This window comes from Vulpes vulpes, chromosome 1 (assembly GCF_048418805.1).
Source record: "Vulpes vulpes isolate BD-2025 chromosome 1, VulVul3, whole genome shotgun sequence".
Taxonomy (NCBI): domain Eukaryota; kingdom Metazoa; phylum Chordata; class Mammalia; order Carnivora; family Canidae; genus Vulpes; species Vulpes vulpes.
The window spans coordinates 10,904,166-10,924,893 of NC_132780.1; the positions used below are offsets into that span (position 1 = coordinate 10,904,166).

At 42.7% G+C, this 20,728-nt stretch overlaps 1 long non-coding RNA gene and 1 pseudogene across 3 annotated transcripts in view; one reads left to right on the forward strand and one right to left on the reverse strand.

The window, feature by feature from the left end:
* Nucleotides 1–20,728, forward strand: part of LOC112931353 (uncharacterized) — a 145,319-nt gene that overhangs the window by 60,685 nt on the left and 63,906 nt on the right. The window lies entirely within an intron of this gene.
* LOC112931558 (vesicle transport protein SFT2A-like) lies at nt 1,980–9,662 on the reverse strand (annotated as a pseudogene).

Consider the following 20,728-nt stretch of genomic DNA (forward strand, 5'->3'; position numbering starts at 1 on the left):
AGGGGAGGGCAGAGGAACAAGGGAGGGGTTCAGGCTCTGTGGGGGCTATGCTGAGAGGGGCAATGGCATTGCAGGTGGAGCTTTCCATGCAGTTTAGCTGCTTCACCCTGTGAGAGTGGGGACAGTGGAGCCACAGCCTGGGATGTGGGGTAGAGACCCTGTCACCCATGGCAGTGGGCTTTTCTGAAATGGAAGGTTAATCTCCCTAAGGGCTCCAAGCCAGGCAATGCAGATAAATGGGAGGAAATAACAGTCATTTCACCCCTGGCTGAGTTTGGAGGGCCGATCCAGTTACACCCCTACCTTGAGTGAGGACAAGGGAGTTTTATACAGTTCACTTTGAGGGATATTCCCACACCAGCCTCCTCCTCCAGGAGTTCCAGAGGTAGGGGGAGAGCCCGGGGCTGGGAGTGAGGAGAGCTGGTTCTTAGTAGTGTGTGAACTGAGTGTTACCTGAGAAAGTCACTAGCCTACCCTGGACTTGGGTTTTCTTATCTGAAGTTGAATTTCCCTGATATAATGTTTTCTGTTCCTTCTTGCCCTCAAGCTCTGATTCTATGATTAGTAGCAGAAAGGCAGAACCTTGAATGCTGCTTCTGTCACGTGTGCGTGACAATGCCAAATGAGCAAGTTGGCAGTTCTATCGGTGTCTCTTCTTGCACTGCTCTGTGTTTATTTCAGTGGCCTGAAGACGTCCACCGTGGGTGTGGTGGGGAGAGTCTTTGGAGCCAGGTGCCCCCATCGGCCCTGGGGAAGGAGGGCCTAGTTGCAGTTCTCTGCCATTGCACAGAATACTCATGTTTTGGTTTGATATGATTTCTTTTCCTGTTCTTCCACCTCCTTCACAGCCTTACCTTGAGCATCACATTCAGTTTCCGGAGTGGGTTATGTTTGGATGACTTTCCGGGCTCTTTCCTGCCTGTGGTTCCCTGAAACAAATAGCAGGAAATTCTTTTCATAGCCATCAGGGCTTCCATTTCATGTTTTCCTCTTTCCCCACAGAAGCGAACAGAACATACAAGGCACAGAGACACGAGTGCATGCTCTAGCTCCCAGCATTCATCTGTGTTGAAGTGTGATGGGGTTATGTTCTTAATATTGTCTGGGGGCTCGCTGCACACTTATTTGAGTCATGTGGCATCCTGATGGCTTGTGTGTCACTGTCATTTAGTTTAGTGCAGGTGCTGAGAATGTGCATGCCTGGGTTACAAGTGCCTGAGTGTGCTTGTGGTTCAGAGTGTGGGGTCTAGGGTGGTTGATGCTGAGAGGAAGTGATTCAGGAGCTGGTTTGTTCTGTTTCTGCTCTTTTTTGCAAAATACTACTAACATGCTGTCAGATAGTTGATTAAAAAGGTGTTAGAAATTTCTTTAATCTGGTCTGAAATTCACATTGTTTTATTCTCGGGTATGTAATGTGTGAGGGTGTGGAGAGGTGGAGAATGAAACACTGGGCCTTCCTGAGCAGTTGAGGCTGGTTCTCAGAAATTAGATGTTGATTATTTAACTCTCTCTGTCCTTGGATTTGTGAGCAGGATCCAGAAGACTGAAGAGCTTTGGTGACAGAGGTATTATGTTGTTTTGGGATGATTAGAGACAAAGTTGACAAGCAATAAACAGGTCAAGTTTGTGGCTTGTTTCTAATTCCAACCTTTAAGAATAATTTAATTTCACTAATACTGTCACCTACTCCAACTGTCAGGTGCTGAATTTTCAAAGATAAATGAAATTTGCTCCCTGTCCTTTTTTTTTTTTTTTAAGATTTTATTTATTCATGAGAAACACAGAGAGGCAGACAGAAGGAGGCAGAGGGAGAAGCAGGCTCCATGCAGGGAGCCTGATGTGGGACTTGATCCCAGGTCTCCAGGATCACGTCCTGGGTCAAAGGCTGGCACTAAACCGCTGAGCCACCCAGGCATCCCCTGTCCTGAATTGTTAATAGTTGACCTTTCCTTGGATAGGACTTTCTGGGCCCAATTCCCTCAGTACCTGATTCTTGCACCAGAAAGCCTTTGGGAGCTCTCCGGACCAGACAGGAGAGGTCGATGCTAGAATGGCGGATGCAGGAGAAAGGGGCAGGAGTCCAGCTTCCTGTGCTGTCTATCTTTTTTAGGAGCACAGTGACTGTGGGAGATAGGAAACTAGGCTCCTTCAGAAACGTTGCAATAGGTAAGATGGTGGGAATGGCAGCTCCAGTTGTTCCTCACCTTGTCTCTCAGCTCCTCACGACTCAAGAACATGCCCTCAAGCAATCCCAGAGATGGACAGTGAGTGCCTGTTCTGTGAGGCCTTGGAAGCAAGATTGGTTAGCTACTCTTAAGAACATCAGCAGTGAGCAGCGAACATCAGCAGTGAGCAGCGCCTGGGTGGCTCAGTCGATTAAGCTTCCCACTCTTGGTTTCAGCTCAGGTTGTGATCTCAGGGTTGAGATAGAACCCTGTGTCAGCTCTGCATTCAGCATAGAGACTGCTTAAGATTTTCCCTCTCTCCTTCTCCCTCTGACCCTTCCACTCTTTCTCTCTCTCAAATAAATAAATCTTAAAAAAAGAAAAAAGAACATCAGTAGTGAGAAGGGAGGGCAATTTGAGGCCTTGCAGAATTATCTTTAGGGAATTACAGTTACTTCACTCCATTCAGACCTAGAGATTGGCAGTAGCTAATGCACTAAAAATGCTCAGACTGACTGGTGCCAAAACTTCTTCTGACTGGGGTAGTACTTCCCCTCCCTATGGAAAACATTTCGCTAAGACTTCGTGATGTCCTTTTGTGACTTCTTTTCCTCTTCAGTATTGCCTTTTTTTTAAAAATTTGCATTTATTCTATGCAGAATTTACTCCCGGGCCATAAGTTTTTGTTTCTTCAGTTTTTTCTGGGATATCTTTTTCTTCTGTGCAACCTCCTCTTCTGGTTTAGGAACAATCTGCTCTTTTTCAGTAAGAATCATCTCAATGTGGCAGGGAGAGCCCATGTATGGATTAATCTGGCCATGAGCCCTGTAGATTCTACATTGCATCTTGGGGGCTTTATTCACCTGGATGTGCTCAATGACCAGAGAATCTACATCTAAACCCTTAAGTTCAGCATTACTCTCCACATTTTTAAGCATGTGCAGTAAAAATTCAGCACTCTTCTTGGGCCACCGACCCTGTGTCCAGCCCCACTGTTTGGCCTGTGCACACCTACCAACTCCACCATTGTAGCGACGGAATGGCACATACTGCTTCTGCAAAGTGACATCTTTCAGATACTTGGTGGCTTTTCGAATATGCATACCCTTGATGGCTTGGGCAATTTCACGTGTGTTCTTAAAGTGAACACGAAGATTTGAACCTCTCGACTTGCATGCTTTTGTAGGGTTTTCTGGGTCCAGCGAGTAGCGAACCATCTCCGGAGGTCACCTTAGGCCACTCGGGGGAAGAGGAAGACCAGTATTGCCTTTGAAACTCATTTCAGCTTGAGGTCACTGGTGTAAAATTACTTGGGGTAGGGTGAGTGAAAATTTTTACTCTACATTCTTGTGATCAGCTCTGGGCCTGCACGTTTTTACTTCTCCAGGTTGACGCTGGGGGCTTCATTCCAGCGGGGGTCCTTTTGTAGCTCTTACGCCAGCCCAGTTGTTCCCTATGCAAGACTTCAAGTGCTGGGATTTCTTAGATGTCCATGTGCCTTTAGAGTCAGGTAGACCAGACCTGGATTTAAGTTCACACTTTGTTCTTTATTAACTGTGTGAACTTGGCACGTAGCTTAAGCTCTCTCTCTCTCTCTCTCTTTTTTTTTTTTTTAATTTATGGTAGTCACACAGAGAGAGAGAGAGGGGCAGAGACATAGGCAGAGGGAGAAGCAGGCTCCATGCACCGGGAGCCCGATGTGGAATTCGATCCCGGGTCTCCAGGATCGCGCCCTAGGCCAAAGGCAGGCGCTAAACCGCTGCGCCACCCAGGGATCCCCCTTTTTTTTTAAATTTTTTTTTTAATTTTTAAGCTCTCTTAATACCCAGTTGCTCACTCCTTTCAAATGGAGATGATACCTACATAATAGTTACTATAAGAGAAATATGCATTGAGTGCCTATTTTTAATTCAATTAATCCTCATACATTTCTAGGAATTAAGTGCTAATGTAATTGCCATTTTTCAGATGAAGAAATGAAGGCACAGAGAAGGTAAGTAGCAGGACCAAGTTAATGCAATGTGTAAGTGGTGGAGCTGAGATTCTGAACTTGGGCAGTTTGACCCCAGAGTCTGTGTCCCTAACTACTGTACTAGACCTTTTATTCCTAGTATGTTAACAAGAATTCATAGAGACCAACATTTAAAAGCACTGGGTATAGTGCTTGGCACATTATAGGTGCTCAGTAAATGGTACCTCTTTCTACCAGAGTGGAGGAGCCTGCTAACACATGGGCAGCTGGAAGATGTGGCCCTGAGTCCGGGTCAGAAGGGAGGGACAGAAGTCCTTCTGCTAACATGGAGTTTACACAGTGTCAGGGCTCCTACCAATCTGTCTCTTTTAGATAGGACTTATTGGCAAAAGTCTTGTCCTTGTAATCCCAAAGTTGCCCAACAGGCCCCGAAAGGAAAACACAGAAGCTGAAACTGGGTGGCCATAGGGAGGGGCTCTCTCCCTGCAAGCCAATGCTCGAGAATCACTTCTTTGACTCTGCTTCAGAGGAGTTTGACCTCTCACTTCCTGACATCTAATGTGTTTAATCAGGGCTTCCAAATAAGCCACCTGTGGAACAGAGTGAGGCTACTGCCTAAATTGGCACAGGGGGAAGGGGTTGTGCCTGGAAGCCAGAGAGACCCATATGTGGGCTTCAGAGGAGGGCGGTATCAAGCTGGCTCTGCTACCTGGTGTTGTGTACCTTGGCTCTCCGCCTGGCCCTGGGAACGGCTTGGTGAGCAATGAACGGTTCCGGCACACCTACTCCACTTGAGGTGCCAGCGGGGTTTAGAGGCCACAAGGCTTTGGATTTCCTTCATGGCTTTGCCACTTTTTAACTGGGTGGCCTTGGCCTTTTATTCATGTTCTCTGACTCTCAATTTTCTCATTTGTGAGAAAATTGTGAGGATCAAGGGAAATAACATACATAAAGCACCAGAACAACAATTCACATACTGTAGGTGCTCAGTAACTGCTCTCAGTCATGGCTGGGTGAAGTTGAGGGGTGGGGGAATATAACATACAGTTCTTTGCCTTTAAGGAAGTTATAGTCTGGGTGGGGTCAGCGGTAATGAGACAAGTAAACATAAATCACAATGTCATAGGAGCAGCATATAATGTAACACAGGGCCCCAAGTATAACAGACATGAGAATTTTTGGGGTTCAGATGTAGGAGAGCTTCCCTGGACTAGGCTGCTCAGAGAAGACTTCCTAAACAAGTGAACTATATACATGTGCAAAGTTTGGGAGGATGACAGAGTGGCATTCGAAGAAAGTATCTGAGAGGAGACCAAGCAGCGTAAGTTTAGAGGAAGGAGAGGAAACCAGTTGGATACCCCTAAAGGATAGAACCATCCATCCTTGACAAAGTTCAGGCAAAGGCAGATATTCCAGATAGGATTTTTAAAAAGATTTATTTATTTATTTATTTATTTATTTATTTATTTATTTATTTAAGAGAGAGAGAGAGAAACTGAGTGTGTGCACATGATGAGCAAGTGGGGGGTTGGAGCAGAGGGAGAGAAGCAGACTCCACACAGAGTGCAGAGCCCAATGCAGGGCTTGATCCCCCCACCCTGAGATTATGATCTGAGCCCAAACCAAAAGAGTTAGATGCTCAACCAACTGAGCCACCCAGGCACCCCCTACCCCAAACAGGTTCTTTAAAAAAGACAGAGAAAGGTGAGTTTCAGGCAAAATTTCAGAAGAAATTCCAGGGTTTCAAAATTAGAGTGGTCTGTAGGTAGGACAAAAGAGTTGGCTGCCAGTAAGCTCAGTCCAGATTAAAGCTCAAGAGAGAGACTTAGAGGGCAAAAAGAGAAGTAAACCACTCCCCCACCCCCACCCCATCTGGACCTGCCAGTTTACACACAGAGCCACCCAGGTTTTCCTAAAAGGGAGTGAAAACGAAGTCAGGCCAAATCCTTGGTGCAGGGGCCTGAGGAACTGGATCTGTTAATCTAGGAAGTTCAGACTTTGGCATGTGGTATCCAGTGAGAATTCCCTGGTTAGGCTCTGGCTATCCTTGGCTGGAGATGTTTTTCTTTGGAAAATTTTTTTTTGGTATTTTTTCTTTTCTTGCTTCTGTTCATAGTTCCTACTGAAAAATTAGTCTTGGCTGAATTAAGTAGAAAAGGTTTGTTCTTACCTAGCCAGAATAACTAGGGTGATTGTAAGAACAGCTCTGGAAAACAATGTGGTTGTGGCCATGGCCTTCCCGTTGCCCTTTTGATAACTTTAATAGCATGATTGTATTGTCATTATGACCTATTTTTTATCTGAGTATATATTTAACTTCCCTCAGTTCTCTGAAAGCAACTTAAGGTTGGAAGCTGTGTCTTTGCTTCTGACTTTTCTTTTCTTTTTTTATTCTTTCTTTCTCTTTTCCTTCTTTCCTTCTTTCCTTCTTTCCTTCCTTCCTTCCTTCCTTCCTTCCTTCCTTCCTTCCTTCCTTCCTTTCTTTTTCTTTCTTTCTTTCTTTCTTTCTTTCTTTCTTTCTTTTCAATTTGCCAACATATAGCATATCACCCAGTGCTCATCCCTCCAAGTGCCCCCCTCAGTGCCTGTCACCCAGTCACCCCAAAGCCTGCCCACCTCCCTTTCTATTACCCCCTTGTTCATTTCCCAGAGTTAGGAGTCTCTCATGTTCTGTCATCCTCACTGATATTTCCCACTCATTTTCTCTCCTTTCCCCTTTATTCCCTTTCACTATTTTTTATATTCCCCAAATGAATGAGACCATATAATGTTTGTCCTTCTCCGATTGACTTACATCACTCAGCATAATACCCTCCAGTTCCATCCATGTTGAAGCAAATGATGGGTATTTGTCATTTCTAATGGCTGAGTAATACTCCATTGTATACATAAACCACAGCTGCTTTATCCATTCATCTTTCGATGGACACCGAGGCTCCTTCCACAGTTTGGCTATTGTGGACATTGCTGCTATGAACATTGGGGCGCAGGTGTCCCGGCGTTTCACTGCATCTGTATCTTTGGGGTAAATCCCCAGCAGCGCAATTGCTGGGTCATAGGGCAGTTCTATTTTCAACTCTTTGAGGAACCTCCACACAGTTTTCCAGAGCGGCTGCACCAGTTCACATTCCCACCAACACTGCAAGAGGGCTCCCCTTTCTCCATATCCTCGCCAACATTTGTTGTTTCCCGTCTTGTTAATTTTCCCCATTCTCACTGGTGTGAGGTGGTATCTCATTGTGGTTTTGATTTGTATTTCCCTGATGGCACATGATGTGGAGCATTTTCTCATGTGCTTGTTGGCCATGTCTATGTCTTCTTCTGTGGAATTTCTGTTCATGTCTTTTGCCCATTTAATGATTGGATTGTTTGTTTCTTTGCTGTTGAGTTTAATAAGTTCTTTATAGATCTTGGATACTAGCCCTTTATCTGATACATCATTTGCAGATATCTTCTCCCATTCTGTAGGTTGTCTTTTAGTTTTGTTGACTGTTTCTTTTGCTGTGCAGAAGCTTTTTATCTTGATGAAGTCCCAATAATTCATTTTTGCTTTTGTTTCCCTTGCCTTCATAGATGTATCTTGCAAGAAGTTGCCGTGGCAAGTTCAAAAAGGGTGTCGCCTGTGTTCTCCTCTAGGATTTTGATGGATTCTTGTTTTACATTTAGATCTTTCACCCATTTTGAGTTTATCTTTGTGTGTGGTGTAAGAGAATGGTCCAGTTTCATTCTTCTGCATGTGGCTGTCCAATTTTCCCAGCACCATTTATTGAAGAGACTGTCCTTTTTCCAGTGGATAGTCTTTCCTACTTTGTCGAATATTAGTTGACCATAGAGTTGAGGGTCATTTCTGGATTCTCTATTCTGTTCAGTTGATCTATGTGTCTGTTTTTGTGCCAGGCCACACTGTCTTGATGATCACAGCTTTGTAGTACAACCTGAAATCTGGCATTGTGATGCCCCTGGCTCTGGTTTTCTTTTTTAATATCCCCCTGACTATTCAGGGTCTTTTCTGATTCTACACAAATCTTAAGATGATTTGTTCCAACTCTCTGAAGAAAGTCCATGGTATTTTGATACGGATTTCATTAAATGTGTAAATTGCCCTGGGTAGCACAGACAATTTCACAATATTAATTCTTCCAATTCATGAGCATGGAATAAGCCTAAGATACCTAGGAATAAACCTAACCAAAGAGGTAAAGGATCTATACCCTAAAAACTATAGAACACTTCTGCTTCTGACTTTTAAAGTAACTGCCAAGAACTACTGATATTATAGGTACCTAATAAATATTCATTAAATCTGAGGCTTTTCCATGTGCCTCATATACAGATTCTCATAAATGCTTGATATTTTTCATTCACTCATTCAATCAATCTCTTAATAAGTATTTAGTTTCCTGAATGCCTACTAAATAGTAAGCATTATATTGGGCATATACTGGAAATAAAAACTAAAGGTTTTAGTGGTCCTAAGGAGCTCATGGTCTCATAAGAAAATCAGATAAACAGGCAGTTAACAGAGTAGAATGACAAGTGTTGTGACTGAGGGACAGGAAGCAACTCAAGACTGGCACCTAAGCACATTTTTATTCATTTTTATATTACTAAGACTTACCACAGGGCATGATATATTGTGGGTGATGGTAGACATTTGTTCCGTAATTTTGAAATTCATTTTTTGGTACTTTAAATATGTTTCATGAAATATATTGTAAATGTTGATTAGGTGCTTATTCCTCCTCAAAAGCCTTTTATTTATATTTATTTATTTTGCCTTTTATATCATATTTTAATGTACATGTACTACAGGTTTTTAGTATTTTAATGTTCATGTTTAAAGATTTTTAGAGGACTAGAAATGGCAAGACAGAACTCAACCGTATGGGTTGCATATGGGTTGTATGACAGACTATACCATGTCATTGACAAGAACTGCAATATGCAGAATAGGGCCAGTCTCCTCTTATGACACAGAGAGCAGCATACAAGATAAATATGGAACACAAAAGCATAATTGTTGCAAGCAATCTTGTTGTTTCAAACATTTTCTTGAGTTGCTTCCTGGGTCCCATTAAAAAGCATGCCCTGGCTAATGCAGCAGTATTTCCAAGGGTATAAAATGCTGCAGAAAGCTTTAGGCCACCAGGAAGCCACAGAAATCCAGTTCTTTTCTTTTCTTTTTTTTTTTTTTTTAAGATTTTATTTGTTCATTTGAGAGAGAAGGAGAACACCAGCTGGGCAGAGGGAGAGGGAGAAGCAGGCTCCCCACTGAGCGGGGAGCCCAAAGTGGGGCTCAATCCCAGGATCCCAGGATCATGACCTGAGCCAAAGGCAGACACCCAACCAACTGAGCCACCCAGGTGCCCCTCACAGAAATCCAGTTCTAAGGATAGAGAAGAAAATGCCAGACACGAAGCAAAAGACAAATCACTTCTACCTGGTATTGACACTAAGAAATGAGGCATCCAGGACCTGTGAGGTCAGTTGTCCTGGCCCCTCAGGACCCACCACAGCTTCTCCATGGCCCTACTCTCCTTCCACACTGGCAGCACCCTGCTTGCTGACCCCCTCAAAAGCCTTTTAAATTTGTAGTGTAGTGGGTAACTAGACATCCCGAGGCCTGGAAGAGAGGAACTCTAAGAGATGGGAGAAGTTAGCAGCATGGGAAGTAAGTTACTTCTCACAACTATTTAAAAGCTGAACTGAGGGATCCCTGGGTGGCGCAGCGGTTTAGCGCCTGCCTTTGGCCCAGGGCGCGATCCTGGAGGCCTGGGATCGAGTCCCACATCGGGATCCCGGTGCGTGGAGCCTGCTTCTCCCTCTGCCTATGTCTCTGCCTCTCTCTCTCTCTCTCTGTGACTATCATAAATAAAAAATAAAAAAAAAATTAAAAGCTGAACTGAAACAATTCAGAATAGTTCTAGGTTCTCGGCCAAAAGCTGTAGGTTCTTAGAAAGTCCTATTGGGGTGATTGGGAAGCTCTAGGTTTCCTTTACCACCTACCATTATACAAATTGCTTTTGTTTTTCCTTATATATTTTATTTTATTTTATTTTATTTTTTAATTCTTTTTAATTTATTTATGATAGTCACACACACACACACACACAGAGAGAGAGAGAGAGAGAGAGAGATAAGCAGAGGGAGAAGCAGGCTCCATGCAACGGGAGCCCGACGTGGGATTCGATCCCGGGTCTCCAGGATCGCGCCCTGGGCCAAAGGCAGGTGCCAAACCGCTGCGCTACCCAGGGATCCCATATTTTATTATTTTTTTTAAGATTTTACTTATTCATTTGAGACAGAGAGAGAGAGAACAAACACCAGCGGGGCAGAGGGAGAAGCAGGCTCTCCAATGAGCAGCAAGCCCAGTGTGGGCCTCAATCCCATGACCCCAGAATAATGACCTGAGCTGAAGGCAGAAGCTTAACCAACTGAGCCACTCAAGCACCCCTCTCCTCACATATTTTAAACTACAGTTAGACTAGATGACTCACCATGTTTTCCTGATTCTTTGTCTTTCGGTTTCTTTTCTTCATTAGGAATGCCTCCTCCTTTATGCCATTGCCATCATCCTTCAGTTCTCTGCTGAAATGCTACCCTCTTTCACTGAAACCCTGTGGAAGAAATAGTCTTGCTACCCTGAACATCTCAGCTTTTAGACCCCCTCATAGTACTTAATGCTATTACTAGAATTATATATGAGTTATCATTCTTATTCCCCCTAGGAGGAAAGGATCTAATTTTATGTATTTCATAGCACAGGACCTTGTAAATGTTGAATGAACCATGTGACAGAACTATATTACTGGTGTAATGTGGTGGTTAATTTTACATGTCAACTTGACTGGGCCATGGGGTGCTCAGATATTGGTTAAACATTATTCTGAAGGTTTTTGTATGAGATTAACATTTAAATTGGTAAACTGAGTAAAGCAAATTGCCCTCCCCAATGTGGGTAGACCTCATCCAATTAGTTGATGGCTCCGAATAGAACAAAAAGGTTGACCTTCCTCTGAGTACGAAAGAATTCCTCCTGGCTGTCTGGGACATCAGCTTTTTTCTGCCTTCAGACTTGAACTGAAACATTGGCTCTTCCTGGGTTGGAGCCTACCGGCTTTTGGACTAGAACTACACCTTTGGCTCCCTTGGTCTCTAGCTTCCTGACTTACCCGGAAGATCTTGGGACTTGTCAGCCTCTTTAATCAAGTGAGCCAATTCTTTATAAATCTCTTTTTTTGTATCTGTCTGTCTGTCTATGTAATCTCTGTATCTCAATATATATCCATCCTATTGGTTCTGTTTTTCTGGAGAACCTTGACTAATACACTTAGGTCCTGAATTTTAGAAATATTCAGAGAAAGGAAAAGAGTTTGATCTACCTTTCCTGGAATTGAATTAACATGGGGCACACTTTTAAAATGATACTTACCTTTGATACCCTTTCATCTCCCAAATGCTTCTCATGTAAAGCTTCCCTCTTTTCTGAGATTTCAGGCACATAGGACTTGGATGCTTACATCAGCCCTCCGCTGTAGTACCTGACTGAGGTCCACCCTGCTCCTCACGGAAGGCCCCAATTTTCCTTGCTTTTGAGCCCTCTTCCCAACCCTACTTCATCAGAGCCCCATGGTAGGTCTGAGGTAGGTGGTTGAGGGGAAAGCAGCGTGACCATTCAAGTGATACATGTGTAGCTGAAAGCCCTCTAATCTCATAATCATTTGCTAAATCAACTGGGTGAGATATCAAGTAATTTAATAAAGTGGGGTGAAATTTTTAGGCAGTGTGGAGATGATACTTTTGAGTAACTGCCCCGGGGGGCAGGCAGGACAGCCTTCCTGACCGTCAGTCCTAGGGTCAGGACCTCTTTTGCACTTGCTGCTTAGGCAGATTCTTCCCTTTTCCATTTCTGAAACCACAGCTTCTCTAAGAACAATAACAAGTGAGCACTCCCACAGAGAGAAACTGGGGTGGAGACTCTGCTGCTGGCACAAAAAGAGAGGGAGAGGAAAGGGCAACTGTTTGCATCTCCACTGGATCTTTATAAGTTAGCAAATACTTAGGGTTTTGAAAGGCCCATTTTAGAGAGGCAGAGACATGGGGAGAGGGAGAAGCAGGCTCCCTCTGGGGAGTCTGATGTGAGACTCAATCCCATGACCCCAGGATCACACTGTGAGCCAAAGGCACTCAACCACTGAGCCACCCAGGTGCCCTGATTTTAGCCACAATTAAATCATGTTTCCCTCTTTGTATTTACAATAGGAATGTTTTGTTCCTTTTTTATTACACCTCTCTTTGGCTCTTCTCTTTACATGGCCATCATCTCTGCCACCATATACACTGCTGTCTTCCCTGCTCTTTCCTTTCTCCTCAACCTCCTGGTAGTATCAAATTGTTCCTTAGTCCTATTTAAGTTAAGACAAGAAAATTATGAGACTCACGTGAGTTTGGATAACATATCCAATAAATACTGGCACTTTAAAAGTAGTTGTCCCGGAAAGAAAAAAAAGTAGTTGTCCTGGGTGGCTATACATTTATTCCAACTTTGAGTTGTTACTCAAAACAGTTTGGTATTTATCATGTAGAGTTTCAAAACTAGTCTGAGCCCTACATAAGACCAGTTTCACTTCCTTAATAATCACACCTAGTATTACAGGGGGCCTCCAACTCTGCTTGTATTTATTTGTCTTCCTATTCCCAGTTCCCCTTTTCCTCCCTTGCTCTAGTCTCCAGATAAGAGGAGTTCTGGGGTCAGATAGGGCAAGGCTCATTGACACAGAGAGGCTTTAAAGAGAGACTGGCACACTGCACAAGACTTTGACCTTTAAACAAAGCATGCTTAAGCTGCTCTTTTTTTTTTTTTTTTAAAGATTTATTTATTTATTAGAGAGAGTGAGTAAGCAGGGGGGAGGAGCAGAGGGAGAGGGAGAGAGAATCTCCAGCAGACTCCCTGCTGAGCATGGAGAGTAATGCAGGGCTCAGTCTCACCACTCTGAGATCATGACCTGAGCTGAAACCAAGAGTCAGAGGCTTAACTGATTGAGCCATCAAGGAGTCCCTAAGCTGCTTCATTTTTTTTTCAAGGTTTTATTTATTTATTTATTTATTTATTTATTCATTCATTCATTCATTCATTCATTCATTCATTCATTCATGAGATACACAGAGAGAGAGACAGACAGAGACCTAGGCAGAGGGAGAAGTAGGCTCCATGCAGAAAGTCCAACATGAGACTCGACCCCAGAACTCTGGGATCACTCCCTGAACCAAAAGCAGACACTCAACTGCTAAGCCACCCAGGTGTTCCTTTTTTGTAAGGTTTTATTTATTTATTCATGAGAGACACAGAGAGAGAGGCAGAGACATAGGCAGAGGGAGAAGCAAGCTCCCTTTGGGTAGCCCAAATTGGGACTCGATCCCAGGACCCTGGGATCACAACCTGAGCCAAGGCAGACGCTCAACCACTGAGCCACCCAGGTACTTCTAAGCTGCTCTTTTTATTAATTAATTAATTAATTAATTATTTTTAAAAGCTTTTCTTTTTTGTTTTTTTAAAAGATTTTATTTATTTATTCATGAGAGACACACACACACACACAGAGGCAGAGACACAGGCAGAGGGAGAAGTAGGCTCCATTCAGGGAGCCCAACGTGGGCCTTCATCCCGGGTCTTCCAGGATCACACCATGGGCTGCAGGCGGCGCTAAACCGCTGCGCCACCAGGGCTGCCCTATTATTATTAGTTTTAAAGATTTTATTTATTTATTCATGAGAGACACACAGAGAGAGTGACAGAGACATAGGCAGAGGGAGAAGCAGGAGCCCAATGCGGGACTTAATCCCAGATCCCGGCAATCCCGGGATCATGCCCTAAGCCGAAGGCAGATGCTCAATCAATAAGCTACCCAGGCACCCCTAAGCTGCTCTTTTTTTTGTTGTTGTTTTGGATATATATATATTTTTTGTATATAACAGCTGCTCTTTTTTTTTTATAAACTTAAAATTTTTTTTAATTTTATTTTTTTATTAAAAAAATTTTTTTTATTGGAGTTCAATTTGCCAACATATAGCATATCACCCAGTGCTCATCCCATCAAGTGCCCCCCTCAGTGCTCATCACCCAGTTACCCCAACCCCCCGCCCACCTCCTTTTCTACTACCCCTTGATTGTTTCCCAGAGTTAGGAGTCTCTCATGTTCTGTCATCCTCACTGATATTTCCCAGTATTTTCTCTCCTTTCCCCTTTATTCCCTTTCACTATTTTTTATATTCCCCAAATGAATGAGACCATATGTTTGTCCTTCTCCGATTGACTTACATCACTCAGCATAATACCCTCCAGTTCCATCCACGTTGAAGCAAATGGTGGGTATTTGTCATTTCTAATGGCTGAGTAATACTCCATTGTATACATAGACCACAGCTTCTTTATCCGTTCATCTTTTGATGGACACTGAGGCCTCTTCCACAGTTTGGCTATTGTGGACATTGCGGTTATAAACATTGGGGCGCAGGTATTCTGGCATTTCACTGCATCTGTATCTTTGGGGTAAATCCCCAGCAGTGCAATTGCTGGGTCATAGGGCAGCTCTATTTTTAACTCTTTGAGGAACCTCCACACAGTTTTCCAGAGTGGCTGCACCAGTTCACATTCCCACCAACAGTGCAAGAGGGCTCCCCTTTCTCCGCATCCTCTCCAACATTTATTGTTTCCTGTCTTGTTAATTTTCATCATTCTTACTGGTGTGAGGTGGTATCTCATTGTGGTTTTGATTTGTATTTCCCTGAGGGCAAGTGATGTGGAGCATTTTCTCATGTCTAAGCTGCTCTTTTTTTTTCTTTTTAAGATTTTATTTATTTATTCATGAGGGACAGAGAGAGAGAGAGAGAGAGAGAAAAAGAGAGAGAGAGAGAGGCAGAGACACAGGCAGAGGGAGAAGGAAGCTCCATGCAAGGAGCCTGACATGGAATTTGATCCTGGGTCTCCAGGATCAGGCCCTGGGCTGAAGGCAGCGCTAAACCGCTGATCCACCTGGGCTGCCCTAAGCTGCTCTTTTTATTTTATTTTATTTTATTTTTATTTTTTAATTTTTAAATTTAATTTAAAAAATTTAAGTGCTCTTTTTAAACTTTCTCCAGTGTCCCATTTCTGCTTTGTGATCCCCTCCTCAGCCTTTTTTTACAGGAAAAAAAAAACCCAAAATAAAAAAAACCCACAAAATACTGGGGCTGGGAATCTGGCCTTGAATTGTTCTGTCAGAGGAAGCCCGGGGAGAATGAGTAAGGAGAGGTACTTCAGAGGGCTCCATTTCCTTCTGGTCCTGGTAGTTAATCTTCTACCAGCATTTCCCACTGTTGGGGAGACACTGCCCAGGGCAGAGGGCACTTTGTACAGAGCTGTGATTCGAGGGAAGCCTGTATCTGACCCTCTTCCTGCTTCATCTGTAGAGTCTGTAGCTATCAATAGTCTTGTATCTTTTTAGTTCTTAAGCTCTGGATCTTCAATATTCTCTTTCTCTTTGAGTCTCTGCTGTAGGGAAAAATGAAGATGTTTATTGGCAGTGGGGAACCCTGACATTTGCAAAACAAAAATGAACATACCTCTGAACTTCCTGCCCATCATGTTTCCCTTCACTCCCCAGCAGTTTCTGACCCTCTCAAAACCCCAATGAGATGTTAGCTGATTGAACAAATGTATCTACAGGATTTTTTTAATGATGGAGCTATATTTGAAGGCTTTAATGTTACTGTCTTACCTGCTTTTCTCTTTTCTAGAAGATTCTACTTCTCACAAATAGGTATGAGACCAATGGTCAAGAAATTCAGCCTCCCTTCATCCTTAATGAATTGCAGAATAAATGATGCACAGGCTATTTAGATAATACAGCTGTGGGGAGAATAAAAAAGGAGGCATTGGAACATCTGCCAGGGAAGATACCAGAGAGCACCATTAGTGAATGAACATCTCTGGAGGAGAGTAAGGGAGGAGGTGGAAACAAAGAAAGGAGCTAAAGGAAGCCAAAGAATTGTAGGAATTGAGGGTATAATCCAGAGTAATAAAGGGGGCTAGGTGAAGGCTTTGGGTGGTCCCTTCCTTAGTGCCTGAAAGAAGAGTTGCTTGATTAGTGGCTATTGTGGATATGGCCTTAGGGTAGGTTGTGGGGATATAGAGATAAATAAGATATAGATAGTCCCTACTTTACAAGTATACAGTTTAACAAAAAGAGGATAAATAACAAGTACAAATTAGATGAGATTTAGGGGTGCCTGGGTGGCTCAGTTGGTTAAATGACCAACTCTTGATTTCAGCCCAAGTCATGATCTTGGGGTCCTGGGATGGAGCCTTGAGTTGGGCTCTGCACTCAGCAGGAATTCTCTATCTCCCTCTGCCCCTCCCCCAGGTCTCCCTTTCTCTCACTTAACCAACTAACTAAATAAATAAATCTTAAAAAAAACCCAACAACCCAAATTAGATGAGAGTTTCAAAATGTTTGGTATTGTGGGCTGAGCTACTGCTACCATTACCAGCAGTTAACATTTTCTTTAAATTGAAGTCTAGTTGGGGTGCCTGGGTGGCTCAGTCGGTTAAGCATCTGCCTTCAGCTGAGGTCATGATCCTAGGGTCCTGGGATTGAGCCCTGTGTTAGACTCCCTGCTCAGTGGGGAGCCTGCTTCTCCCTCTCCCTCTGACTCTCCCCTCTGCTTGTGCTCACATATTCTCTCTCAAATAAATAAATAAATAAAATCTTTAAATTGAAGTATAGTTGATATACAATATTATATTAGTTTCAGGTGTACAATGTGGTGATTCAACAATTATATACATAATGAAATGCATACTACAAGTGTAGTTACCATCTGTCACCATTCAAAGTTATTACAGTATTATTGACTGTATTCCCTATGCTGTGCTTTTCATGCCCCATGACTTTATTTTATAACTGGGAGTTTATACTTACTTTTTTTTTTTAGAGAGCACGTGCATGTGGGAGTTGGGTGGGGTGTGGTAGTGGGAGGTGGGAAAAGGGTTAGAGGGAGAGGAGAGAGAGAATCTTAAGCAGGCTCACCATGGAGCCTGATATGGGGCTCACCTCAGGATTGGGAGATCATGACCAGGAGAGTATGACCTGAGCTGAAACCAGGAGTCAGCTGCTTAACCAACTGAGTCACAAGGGGTCCTGGGAAGTTTGTACTTGTTAATCCCTTCACCTCTTTCACCCATCCCCCCTCACACCCGTCCCCTATGGCAACTACCAGCTTGTTCTCTGTATTTATGAGTTTATTTCTGTTTTGTTTAGATTCCACATATAGGTGAAATCATATGGTATTTGTCTTTTTCTTTCTTTTTCACTTAGCATAATACCGTCTAAGTCCATCCATGCTGGCATGATTACATTCTTTTTTATGGCTGAGTAATATCCCAGTGTGTGTGTGTGTGTGTGTGTGTGTGTGTGTGTGTGTACATATTTTTTTAATCTATTCATTTATCAGTTGACACTTAGGTTGCTTCCACATCTTGTCTATTGTAAATAATGCTGCAATAAATGTAGGGGTGCATTTATCTTTTTGAATTAGTGTTTTGTTTTCCGCAGGTAAATACCTAGAAGTGGAACTGCTGGATCATATGGTATTTCTGTTTTTAATTTTTTGAGCAACGTCCATACTGTTTTCCATAGTGGCTGCACCAATTTACATTCCCATCAACAGTGCACAAGGGTTCCCTTTTTTCCATATCCTTGCCAGTACTTGTTATTTCTTGTCATTTTGATACTAGCCATTCTGACTGGTATGAGGTGATATCTCATTGTGGTTTTAATTTGCATTTTTCTGATGATTAGTGATGCTGAACATCTTTTCCTGTGACTCTTGGCCATCTGTATATGTTGTCTTTGGGAAGTGCCTATTCAGATCCTCTGCCCATTTTTTTTTAAGTTTATTTTTACTTTTTTTCTTTTCTTTTTTATTTTATTTTAAAGATTTTTATTTATTTATTCATGAGAGACACACAGAGAGAGAGGCAGAGACACAGGCAGAGGGAGAAGCAGGCTCCATGTAGGGAGCCCGATGTGGGACTCGATCCCGGGTCTCCAGGGTCACACCCTGGGCTGCAGGTGGTGCTAAACCGCTGTGACACCAGGGCTGCCTTAATTTTCTTTTAATAAGTAAATTCTATACCCAGTGTGGGCTTGAACTCAGGACCCTGAATCAAGAGTCGCATGCTCCATTGACTGAGCTGGCCAGGCTCTGCCCATTTTTTAATTTGGATATTTTTTTGGTATTGAGTTTATGAATTCTTTATATATTTTGGATATTAACCCTCTTATCAGATATGTCATTTGCAAATATCTTCTCCCATTCAGTACGGTGCTTTTTCATTTTGTTGATGGTTTCCTTTGCTGTGCAAAAAAAGTTTGATGAAGTCCTAATAGTTTTTTTGTTTTGTTCCCCTTGCCTAAGGAGACAGATCCAGAAGAATATTGCTAAGGCTGATATCCAACAGATTACTATCTATATATTTTTTTAGGAATTTTATGGTTTTAGGTCTTAAGCTTAGGACTTTTTTTTTTGTTTTTAAAAAATTATTTATTCATGAGAGATACACACACAGAGAGAGAGAGAGAGAGAGAGAGAGAGAGGCAGAGGGAGAAGTGGACTCCTCACAGGGAGCCCAAAGTGGGACTCAATTCCAGATCCCGGGATCATACCCTGAGTTGAAGACAGATGCTCAACCGCTGAGCCACCCAGGCGTCCCCAAGTTTAGGTCTTTAATCTCTTTTGAATTTATTTTTGTGTAATAAAGTGGTCCAGTTTTATTCTTTTGCATGTAGCTGTCCAGTTTTTTTCCAGCACCATTTATTGAAGACATTGTCTTTTTCCCCATTGCATATTTTTGCCTCTTTTGTATGTAATTGACCATATAAGCTTGGGTTTATTTCTTGGTTTTCTGTTATGTCCCATTGATCTATGTGTCTGTTTTTGTGCAAGTACCGTGTTGTTTTGATTACTCTGGCTTTGTAGTATTGTTTGAACTCTGGGATTGTGATACTTCCAGCTTTGTTTTTTCTTGAGATTGCTTTGGCTATGTGGGGTATTTTGTGGTTCCGTACACATTTATTCTAGCATGGTGAAAAATACTATTGGTATTTTGATAGGGATTGCATTGAACCTGTAGATTGCTTTGAGTGGTATGGACATTTTAACAATATTAATTCTTCCACTTCATGAGCATGGTATATCTTTCCACCTATTCCATTTATCTTCAGTTTCTTTCATCAATGTCTACAGTTTTCAGAATATAGGTCTTTCACCTCCTTGGTTAAATTTATTCCTAGGTATTTTATTCCTTTTGATGCAATTGTAAATGGGATTATTATTTTCTTAATTTCTCTTGCTGGTATTATTATTCTTTAGAAATGCACAGATTTCTTTCTTTCTTTTTTTTTTTTTTGCAACAGATTTCTATATATTAATTTTATATCCTGTAGCTAACATTTATTGTTTGTCTATTGTCTTCTAAGCATTTTACCCATGTATTAACTCATTGACTTTTTTTTTTAAGATTTTTATTTATTCATGAGAGACACACAGATTGAGAGAGAGGCAGAGACACAGGCAGAGGGAGAAGCAGGCTCCACGCAGGGGGCCCGATGTGGGACTCGATCTGGGGTCCCCAGGATCACACCCCGGGCTCCAGGCAGTGCTAAACCGCTGCACCACTGGAGCTGCCCACTCATTGACTTCTGACAATAGTCCTGTGAAGTAACTTGCCTGAAGTCTCAGAGTAGGTACCTTAATAGCAGGACCTCCAAAGCATGTAGTCCGGCTCCAGAATATGTGCTCCTAAATAACGTGATCTCTGGTAAGTCATCCAAAGCATATGCGGGAACTCTGCTGCTTCACATCTTCGTGCTTTTGTACCATTTGTTTGCCCTTTTGCCTATAATACCTTTTTCTTAAAGACTGGTCAAGGGGAAGACTCTCCTTTTTTTTTTTTTAAATAATAAATTTATTTTTTATTGGTGTTCAATTTGCCAACATAAAGAATAACACCCAGTGCTCATCCCGTCAAGTGCCCCCCTCAGTGCCCGCCATCCAGTCACCCCCACACCCCACCATCCTCCCCTTCCACCACCCCTAGTTCGTTTCCCAGAGTTAGGAGTCTTCCATGTTCTGTCTCCCTTTCTGATATTTCTTTTTTTTTTTTTAAATAATATTTTTTTAAATTTTTATTTATTTATGATAGTCACACAGAGAGAGAGAGAGGCAGAGACACAGGCAGAGGGAGAAGCAGGCTCCATGCACCGGGAGCCCAATGTGGGATTCGATCCCGGGTCTCCAGGATCGCGCCCTGGGCCAAAGGCAGGCGCCAAACCGCTGCGCCACCCAGGGATCCCCCTTTCTGATATTTCCTACCCATTTCTTTTCCCTTCCCCTCTATTCCCTTTCACTATTATTTATATTCCCCAAATGAATGAGACCATATAATGTTTGTCCTTCTCCGATTGACTTATTTCACTCAGCATAATACCCTCCAGTTCCATCCACGGGAAGACTCTCCTTTAACATCTCCTCTGACTTCTCTTGCCTATCC